Below are 10,015 nucleotides of genomic sequence, written 5' to 3'. Positions count from 1 at the left end.
CCTTCAGTCCTTAAGTGTATGATACCAGTTTGGTTGAGAAATACCCCCACCCGCCCCCCAACATGCCACCAAGCATGACAATCAATTTCTACCCACATCTGATTACCGCCTGACTAAATAGTGTCATTTTCTTCTTTCTCTACTTCTTTTGTTTTGGTACTGAACTAGTTTGTGCTTTGGCATGTGAAGTTAGGGTATATGATTTATGAATGTGAAAGCTTTGAATTGATCCAGCATTTGGAGAAGAGTTTATACATCTGTTTATCAAACTCTATTCAATGCAGATGAAGTGGCAAATGAACATTTTATGCTAGGTCCTGGGGGTCGGTTAGCTCAGTTGGCTGGACAGCTGGTTTGTGATGCAGAGTGATACCCGCTGCGCGGTTTCAATTCCTGTACTGGCTGATGTCATCTATTCCTGCCTTCTCAACCTCACTCCTCACCTAAGGTGTGGTGATCCTCAGGTTAAATTTACCACCAGTTGTCCGTCTCTCTGATGAGAGAGCAGTCTATGGTCCTCTGGGGCTACAGTAACTTGATTTCATGTCATGTGGCTTTAGCATCCATGATGCATTATCTTCAATTACTGCAATGAATTTATATGCTGAATAAGTGTTTGAAAATTTTAATTTCTAAATTAAAAGGCTCAACTGCAACTGAGAATTCCTCATTTGACCTAGCTGTGATGTTCCCATGGTTGAATTTCACACCAAACTTGGCTAGCAGACCTCTACTTATACCACCAGTTCAGAGGGCACATACAGAATGGGCTAATGATTCCCATCATCTCACATTCTATTAAGAGAAATCTATGACTGACTTGGTGCTATTCTCATTTCTCAGTCATAAGTTTGAGTTTCAAAGATCCACTTGAGCACCTTGAACACAAAATATAGGCTTGCAGAGGGAGCACAGTGCTATCTTTACGTTCTGTCTTTTGGCTGAGATTTTAAACTATGTACAAAATCCCTCGGCATTGTTCTGAAGAACAGCAGAGCTCTTTCTCTGTTGTCATATGTATTCCGCAACCAATATCACTAAATTATCACATTGCTTTTTGTTTTTGTTTTTCTCAAGTTGTTTGCCAGGTTTCCCTTCAAAAGTACTTAATTGATTGCAAAGTGTATTGGGATGTCCCCATGTAAGGCACATATATTGTTTTGCTGGTTTGTCACTACTCCTGGTGTGTACTGCTTAGACACCATTAACCAGTCTTGTGGAACTCACCAAGAAATCTTTATTAACATTGCTGAATTACGTGCATATATACAGTAGTGGGTACAGGCATGGATAGGGCTCCATGGTATATCCTTATTTGTTGCTACCCAGCTATACACTGGTGACCTAAGCTCGAGATCAGTTTCTTCTTACATCAGTGGGCAGTACTATACTCAGTCCCAGGTTAACCCTTAATGTACCGGACCCTTCTGCTGCATACATAAGTGTAAGTTATTTGTTTTTACCTTTTCATTTGTCTTTTTCCGATTGGCAGGCAGTGACTAGTGGGGTACCGCAGGGATCGGTGCTGGGAACCCAGCTATTCACAATATATATTAATGATTTAGATGAGGGAATTAAATGTAATATCTCCAAATTTGCAGATGACACAAGGCTGAGTGGGAGGGTGAGCTGTGAGGAGGATGCAGAGATGCTTCATTGTGGTTTGGACAAGCTGAGTGGGCAAATGCATAGCAGATGCAGTATAATGTGGATAAATGTGAGGTTATCCATTTTGGTAGCAAAAACAGGAAGGCAGATTATTATCTGAAAGGCTATAAATTGAGAGAGGGGGAACGTACAACAAGACCTGGATGTCCTCGTACACCAGCCGCTGAAGGTAAGCATGCAGGTGCAGGAGGCAGTAAAGGAGGCAAATAGTATGTTGGCCTTCATTGCGAAAGGATTCAAGTACAGGAGCAGGGATGTCTTGCTGCAATTATACAGGGCCTTGGTGAGACCACACCTGGAATATTGTGTTCAGTTTTAGTCTCCTTATCTGAGGAAGGATGTACTTGCTATAGAGGGAGTGCAGCGAAGGTTTACCCAACTGATTCCTGGGATGGCAGGACTGACATATGAGGAGAGATTGAGTCGATTAGGATTATATTCGCTGGAGTTCAGAAGAATGAGGGGGGATTTCATGGAAACCTATAAAATTCTAACAGGACTAGACAGCGTAGATGCAGGAAGGATGTTCCCGATGGTGGGGGAGTCCAGAACCAGGGGTCACAGTCTGAGGATATGGGGTAAACCATTTAGGACTGAGATGACGAGAAATTTCTTCGCCCAGAGAGTGGTGGGCCTGTGGAATTCGCTACCACAGAAAGTAGTTGAGGCCAAAACATTGTATGTTTTCAAGGAGGAGTTAGATATAGCTCTTGGGGTGAAAGGGATCAAAGGATATGGGGAGAAAGCGGGAGCAGGCTATTGAGTTGGATGATCAGCCATGATCATGATGAATGGCGGAGCAGGCTCGAAGGGCCGAATGGCCTACTCCTCTTATTTTCTATGTTTCTATGTGAAGAGGATGTGCATTCCTCATCAGAAAATATCTCATTATATGAATTGACTTGGTTGAGAGGGACTCAGATTAATTCCCAACCATTTGGAGCATACACGTCTATCAGTGGTTTGTTTTACAATAAAACGTACTTTCATATGGAAAATACAGGCAATGTAATCACAACAAATAAAATACGTGTTTATTCATTTGCAGAGAGAGAGAGACATGAATTGCTTAACCTTGGAAACTGGGCACACAAGCAAAGCAATTATTGTGTTATTTGTCACTCTGTAAATTTGTCAATGTTTGAGATGTGGGTCACACCCATGGCCTGGGGCTTAGGCTTGTTTTCATTGCAGGCAGAGGTTAAGGTTAAGAAAATATCTCTTCTCTTCTCTTCAGTTTTTGTGGTTCCTCTGCTCCCTCTCACAACTCCATGTTCCTTTCTTTCATGTTTACAATTGAAAGTTTGCTCAATTGTTGAGTGTCAGATAGTGAGAGATGTGATTTTGAGATTAATCGAGTTAAAGAGGCTTCTGTTCACAGGAAGGGAACACTGAAAGCGCATGAACCCTGCTGAGTGGCTTTAAGCTAAGGTAAGAATCCGTTTGAACAGAGCGGAAACACTGACTGTAAAGCATGAGAATTTATTTTAATGATGTCTTTTATGAGGTCTATGGGCAGGTTACTTCAGGATGACCAGTCTTGAACTGAATTTGAGGACATATAGGTTAGCAGGTGCAGCAAAGTAGCCAGGATACAGACCCTAGATTGTGCTGAAAAGTGGGGCAAAAATTTTTAGCAGCGTATATTTTATCAATTCCACATATAGACGATAACTGTGAAACAAATGTACCTATAATTATTGCAAATGTGACATCACACCGCTGTCACACATTCGGTCACTATTTATAAGTAATACAATAATGTTCAGGCATTTTGTATTTTTCATCTACAGTCTGAACAGCTTAGTCAGTGTTGGCCTCACTTTGGAAAAAATATTGGTAACAGATCACACACCAGCATGTGCAGTAGTTTGTTTTGTAGTAGCTTTGTGTTCTTTTCTCAATGCCTTTATTTTCACTTGAAATGAAAAATACTGACTGGCATATTCAACTTAATACAGATGCGTTTCCTGGTTGGTTGTATGGTAACTCCTTTTGAAGCTGGTTGTTAGAGCAGCAATTACACTTTCTCTGACCATTTTAATTTTACAATGAATTTCAAATCGTACATGTGCTCTGCCTCATAATGCCATTCACTCCATTACGCCTTTATTGTTTATTGTGAGGGGAATTGAATACAATAGCAGGGAGGTTGTGCTCCACTTACACAGGGAGACCACATCTGGAGTATTGTGTACAGTATTTGTCTCCTTTATTTAAGGAAAAATGTAAATGCATTGGAAACAGTTCAGAGAAGGCTTACTACGTTAATACCTGGAATGGGTGGGTCGTCTTATGAGAAAAGGCTAGACAAGATGGGCTTGTATCCAAAACAAAAACAGAAATACCTGGAAAAACTCAGCAGGTCTGACAGCATCTGCGGAGAGGAATACAGTTAACGTTTCGAGTCCGTATGTCTCTTCAACAGAACTAAGGAAAAATAGAAAAGAGGTGAAATATAAACTGGTTTAGGGGGAGGGGGAGGGGGTGGGGGTGGACAGGTAGAGCTGGATAGAGGGCCAATGATAGGTGGAGATAACCAAAAGATGTCATAGACAAAAGGTCAAAGAGGTGTTGAAGCTGGTGATATTATCTAAGAAATGTGATAATAAAGGTACAGATAGCCCTAGTGGGGGTTGGTTGAGGGGAAGGCATCGAAATAGGCTAAAAGGCAGAGATAAAACAATGGATGGAAATACATTTAAAAATAATGGAAATAGGTGGGAAAAGAAAAATCTATATAAATATTTGGAAAAAAGGGGGATCGGAAAGGGGGTGGGGATGGAGGAGAGATTTCATGATCTAATGTTGTTGAACTCAATATTCAGTCTGGAAGGCTGTAAGGTGCCTAGTCGGAAGATGAGGTGCTGTTCCTCCAGTTTGCGTTGAGCTTCACTGGAACAATGCAGCAGGCCAAGGAAGGACATGTAGGCATGAGAGCAGGGTGGAGTGTTGAAATGGCAAGCGACAGGGAGGTCTGGGTCATGCTTGTGGACAGACCGAAGGTGTTCCGCAAAAGCGGTCATCCAGTCTGCGTTTGGTCTCTCCAATGTAGAGGAAACCGCATTGGGAGCAGCAAATGCAGTAGACTAAATTGAGGGAAGTGCAACTGAAATGCTGCTTCACTTGAAAGGAGTGTTTGGGCCCTTGGACAGTGAGGAGAGGGGAAGTAAAGGGGCAGGTGTTGCACCTTCTGCAGTTGCATGGGAAGGTGCCGTGGGAGGGGGTTGAGGTGTAGGGGGTGATGGAGGAGTGAACCAGGGTGTCCCGGTGGGAATGATCCCTGCGGAATGCCGCCAGTGGGGTGAAGGGAAGATGTGTTTGGTGGCGGCACCATGCTGGAGTTGGCGGAAATGGGGGAGGAAGATCCTTTGAATGCGGAGGCTGGTGGGGTGATAAGTGGGGACAAGGGGGAGCCTATCATGGTTCTGGGAGGGAGAGGAAGGTGTGAGGGCGGATGCATGGGAGATGGGCTGGACCCTGTCAACCACCGTGGGTGGAAAACCTCGGTCAAGGAAGAAGAAAGACATGTCAGAGGAACTGTTTTTGAAAGTGGCATCATCAGAACAGATACGACGGAGGCGAAGAAACTGAGAGAATGGGATGGACTCCTTACAGGAAGCGGGGTGTGAGGAGCTGTAGTCGAGGTAGCTGTGGGAGTCGGTAGGCTTGTAATGGATATTGGTGGACAGTCTGTCACCAGAAATTGAGACAGAGAGGTCAAGGAAGGGAAGGGAAGTGTCAGAGAAGGACCATGTAAAAATGATGGAGGGGTGGAAATTGGAAGCAAAATTAATAAATTTTTCCAGGTCCAGACGAGAGCATGAAGCAGCACCGAAGCAATCATCGATGTACCGGAGAAAGAGTTGTGGGAGGGGGCCGGAGTAGGACTAGAACAAGGAATGTTCCACATACCCCATAAAGAGACAGGCATAACTGGGGCCCATGCGGGTACCCATAGCCACACCTTTTATTTGGAGGAAGTGAGAGGAGTTTAAGGAGAAATTGTTCAGTGTGAAAACAAGTTCAGCCAGACGGAGGAGAGTAGTGGTGGATGGGGATTGATCGGGCCTCTGTTCGAGGAAGAAATGGAGAGCGATCAGACCATCCTGGTGGGGGATGGAGGTGTAGAGGGATTGGACATCCATGGTGAAGAGGGGACGGTTGGGGCCAGGGAACTGGAAATTGTTGATATGACAGGGCCCTCAACCGTGTCTGGCCCATCTCCCGCGCATCCGCCCTCACACCTTCCTCTCCCTCCCAGAACCATGATAGGGTCCCCCTTGTCCTCACTTATCACCCCACCAGCCTCCACATTCAAAGGATCATCCTCCGCCATTTCCGCCAACTCCAGCATGATGCCACCACCAAATACATCCTCCCTTCACCCCCCCGGCGGCATTCCACAGGGATCGTTCCTGCTGGGACACCCTGGTCCACTCCTCCATCACCCCCTACACCTCAACCCCCTCCCACGACACCTTCCCATACAACTGCAGAAGGTGCAACACCTGCCCCTTTACTTCCCCTCTCCTCACCGTCCAAGGGCCCAAACACTTCTTTCAAGTGAAGCAGCATTTCAGTTGCACTTCCCTCAATTTAGTCTACTGCATTTGCTGCTCCCAATGCGGTTTCCTCTACATTGGAGAGACCAAACGCAGACTGGGTGACTGCTTTGCGGAACACCTTCGGTCTGTCCACAAGCATGACCCAGACCTCCCTGTCGCTCGCCATTTCAACACTCCACCCTGCTCTCATGCCTACATGTCCGTCCTTAGTTTGCTGCATTGTTTCAGTGAAGCTCAACGCAAACTGGAGGAACAGCACCTCATCTTCCGACTAGGCACCTTACAGCCTTCCGGACTGAATATTGAGTTCAACAATTTTAGATCATGAACTCTCTCCTCCATCCCCACCCCCTTTCCGATCCCCCTTTTTTCCAAATATTTATATAGATTTTTCTTTTCCCACCTATTTCCATTATTTTTAAATGTATTTCCATCCATTGTTTTATCTCTACCTTTTAACCTATTTTGATCCCTTTCCCCTCACCCCCACTAGGGCTATCTGTACCTTTATTATCACATTCCTTAGATAATATCACCAGCTTTAACACCTCTTTGTTCTTTTGTCTATGACATCTTTTGGTTATCTCCACCTATCACTGGCTCTCTATCTAGCTCCACCTGTCCCACCCCTCCCTTAAACCAGTTTATATTTCTCCTTTTTTCTATTTTTCCTTAGTTCTGTTGAAGGGTCATACGGACTCGAAATGTTAACTGTGTTCCTCTCCGCAGATGCTGTCAGACGTGCTGAGTTTTTCCAGGTATTTTTGTTTTTATTTTGGATTTCCAGCACCCGCAGTTTTTTGCTTTTATCTTGGGCTTGTATCCACTCGAGTTTAGAAGAGTAAGAGGCAAATTAATTGAAACATATATGATCCAGAAGGGACTTTACATTAAGCTAATTGAAACATTTTATTAATTTACACAGGTTAAAATGTATTCACATGGCTGCAAATTACTACTATCATAACTTTTAACAAATTCCCAAACTAATTTCCATTAAGGCAACAGCAACTCAAACACCAGACAAAGCGTTTTCATCTTACGAATTCAAAATGAGGTTCTTTTCACTGTGGAGCCAGTTGGACCAGTTGGAGGCTTACAGCTGCCTTTTGATCTCACATTGCCTCTGTTCTGTACACCCAAAAACTGCAGAAGTTATACCCACCATCACCGATTGAATTCAAATTCTCATTGTCTCACCAGCCTCTTTGAATTTCACCTTTTAACAATGAAACCCCTTTCATAGTACCAATTTTGTTAGTAATATAAACATATGGCTTGGTATCTGCTAGATAGGCATCAAGTTTTCACCCCACTTCTTGAATACTCTATTCAAAAAATGCAAATGCACGCTATCTCTCTTCCATATCAAAACTAGTACCCATCAAAGCACCCAGACTTGCTGGCTTTAATCCAATTAAGACACACCCGCAGACTAAACCTCTATTTTAAAAGAAAAATATTTTCCAAAATATTACATACAGCATGTCATGAAGCTATTTAGGTGTGATCTATGTTATAACTGATTGTGATTATAACAATAATAAAAGCTGTTGATATTTCTCTCTAACTCATTTATATTTATATTTAGACATTGAGCAAATCCCTTTATCCACGGTTAATCATGCAACACACACTGTGCTGCACCTCTTTTATACATTAGATATATTCTAAAAGGAGAAATTAATAGAGTATTCAGGGTCGAGATTTGAGAACTGGGGACTCTTCTGGGGATATTGATTACCTGGGAACACAGTATCTCATCTGGGAACTGACCCTGGAAAACATGGACATATGGTCACCATAGGTTATTTCCAAAGAGAACAAATGACTTTTAAGTCTTCTCCTCTTCCTACAACCTATTATTGGGAAGCATTTGGAACCAAAAAGCGTTTGAGGTGATTTTTTTGAGTCAAAATCTTGGGAATTCTCTTCCTAACAGCATTGTGGGTGTACCTTTATCACATGGACTGCAGCAGTTCAAGAGGGCAGCTCACCACCACCTTCTCAAGGGCAATTAGGGATGAACAATAAATGCTGGCCTAGCCAGCAATGCCCACATCACATGAATGAATAAGTTAAACAAAACTTACAGGACTGTGAAGGACAAATTTTATCAGGGCAAATTATTGGCAAGAGATATGAAAAAAATCAACGTGTGTCGATTAACAAAGCAGCTGAAGTAGAAAGAATTTAGCACTGCAGAATACACATTGTAGAATCAGATACAGCATAGGAGATAATTCAGCCCCTTTGTTTGTGCCAGGAGAATTTTATCTTCCCCACTGGCACACCCACAACCTGTGGGAATTCAGCGGTAGGAGGCAGAGGACTTATGCACTGGCTCTCCGCATCCACCTAGCTGATTGCAATTCTAAATGTCAAGCAGCAAGGTCACTCGCCCAAACCCATTGTTGTTCTTTAAATATGCAGATTAGGCTTTGATGACATCATCAAATGCTGACTGCAATCTTAATTTGAGGCCTCAGTGTGAGGAGGGAGTCAGACCAATGGCTTCCCCTCCAAGTAAAAGCTCTCGGTGGGGACAGGGGAGGCCAAAAGAGGTAATAAGATCATCTGGGACCACCCACTGCAGCTCACAAGGCTGCATTCCTGCTCAGATCAAGAGAAGTAGAAGGAAGGTCAGGTGGAGGATAAATACTGTGAGCGCAATGTAACTTGATTCCATTCCCCAATCTCCCAGTCATCCGTTACCAATCTCAAATTAATCTCATTGCCCCACCCCCTTTCCACAGCCCTGTACAAACCAAAAATAATCCCTCCACCCGATTGTCCTCATAGCACTGTATCAATCACAAATCAATTTCGCTGCCCTGCTCTCTCCCCATAGCCCTGTATCAATCCCATACTAATCCCACTGCCCTGCTCTCTCCGCATAGCCCTGTATCAATCCCATACTAATCCCACTGCCCTGCTCTCTCCGCATAGCCCTGTATCAATCCCATACTAATCCCACTGCCCTGCTCTTTCCGCATAGCCCTGTATCAATCCCATACTAATCCCACTGCCCTGCTCTCTCCGCATAGCCCTGTATCAATCCCATACTAATCCCACTGCCCTGCTCCCTCTTCATCGCTCTGTATCAATTGTTAGGAACAATGGCCAGAATTTTTCCATCATCTGGCGGGGTCGGCAGGAGCAGGCAGAGGCAGTCGGGAAGCCAATCACCGCCCGCGATTGGCTCCACACCGCGATTTCACGTGGGCGGGCCAATTAAGGCCCACCCTGAGTGGATCGTGAGCAGCAGCGCTCAGCTCTACCTGTGCGGGCGAGGGGAGGAGGGAGAGCGGGCCTGGCTCGCCGTTAGCGCATGCGCGCGAAAGAGCGCTTCAATCTCCCTGAGGCAGCTCCGTGCCTCAGGGAGATTGAAGCGCTTTTTTAAAAAATTAATAAAGACAGTAAAAATTTTCTAAAACATGTCCCCTCATGTAACCCTGTCACATGAGATGGGACATGTTTTTAATTCCAAAATAAAGTTTTTTATTTAATGTTTATTTGCTTTAGGAAACCTCATCCCGCTCATGGACAAGGCTTCCTCAAAAATGTAAAGGCCTCTTGGCCTTTTTGCCTGCCTGCCAAGCATAAGGCTGGACGGGTAGCATAGCTTTGATTTTAATTAGCTTGTTCATGGCCTTCGTAGGCCTTTCAATTATCGGCAAGCACGTGCCGGAGTCGGCTGCACACCTGCCCAACGAAATGTCGCGCAAGTGCGCGATGACGTTGGGATGCACGCCCGACATCATCGCACATCATTTCCC

The 10,015-nt window shown here is 44.3% G+C and overlaps 1 protein-coding gene across 2 annotated transcripts in view; it reads left to right on the top strand.

Moving 5' to 3' along the window:
• Window positions 1–2,867: 2,867 nt before the first annotated feature.
• Window positions 2,868–10,015, top strand: part of gpr160 (G protein-coupled receptor 160) — a 34,669-nt gene continuing 27,521 nt past the window's right edge. For both annotated transcript variants that reach the window (XM_078564349.1, XM_078564348.1), the window contains exon 1: window positions 2,868–3,099. The gene's annotated coding sequence lies outside the window, so the exon portion shown is untranslated. The remainder of the gene's footprint in view (window positions 3,100–10,015) is intronic.

Source organism: Cetorhinus maximus, chromosome 19 (genome assembly GCF_964194155.1).
Source record: "Cetorhinus maximus chromosome 19, sCetMax3.hap1.1, whole genome shotgun sequence".
Taxonomy (NCBI): domain Eukaryota; kingdom Metazoa; phylum Chordata; class Chondrichthyes; order Lamniformes; family Cetorhinidae; genus Cetorhinus; species Cetorhinus maximus.
This window is presented reverse-complemented; position numbering and strand designations above follow the sequence as displayed.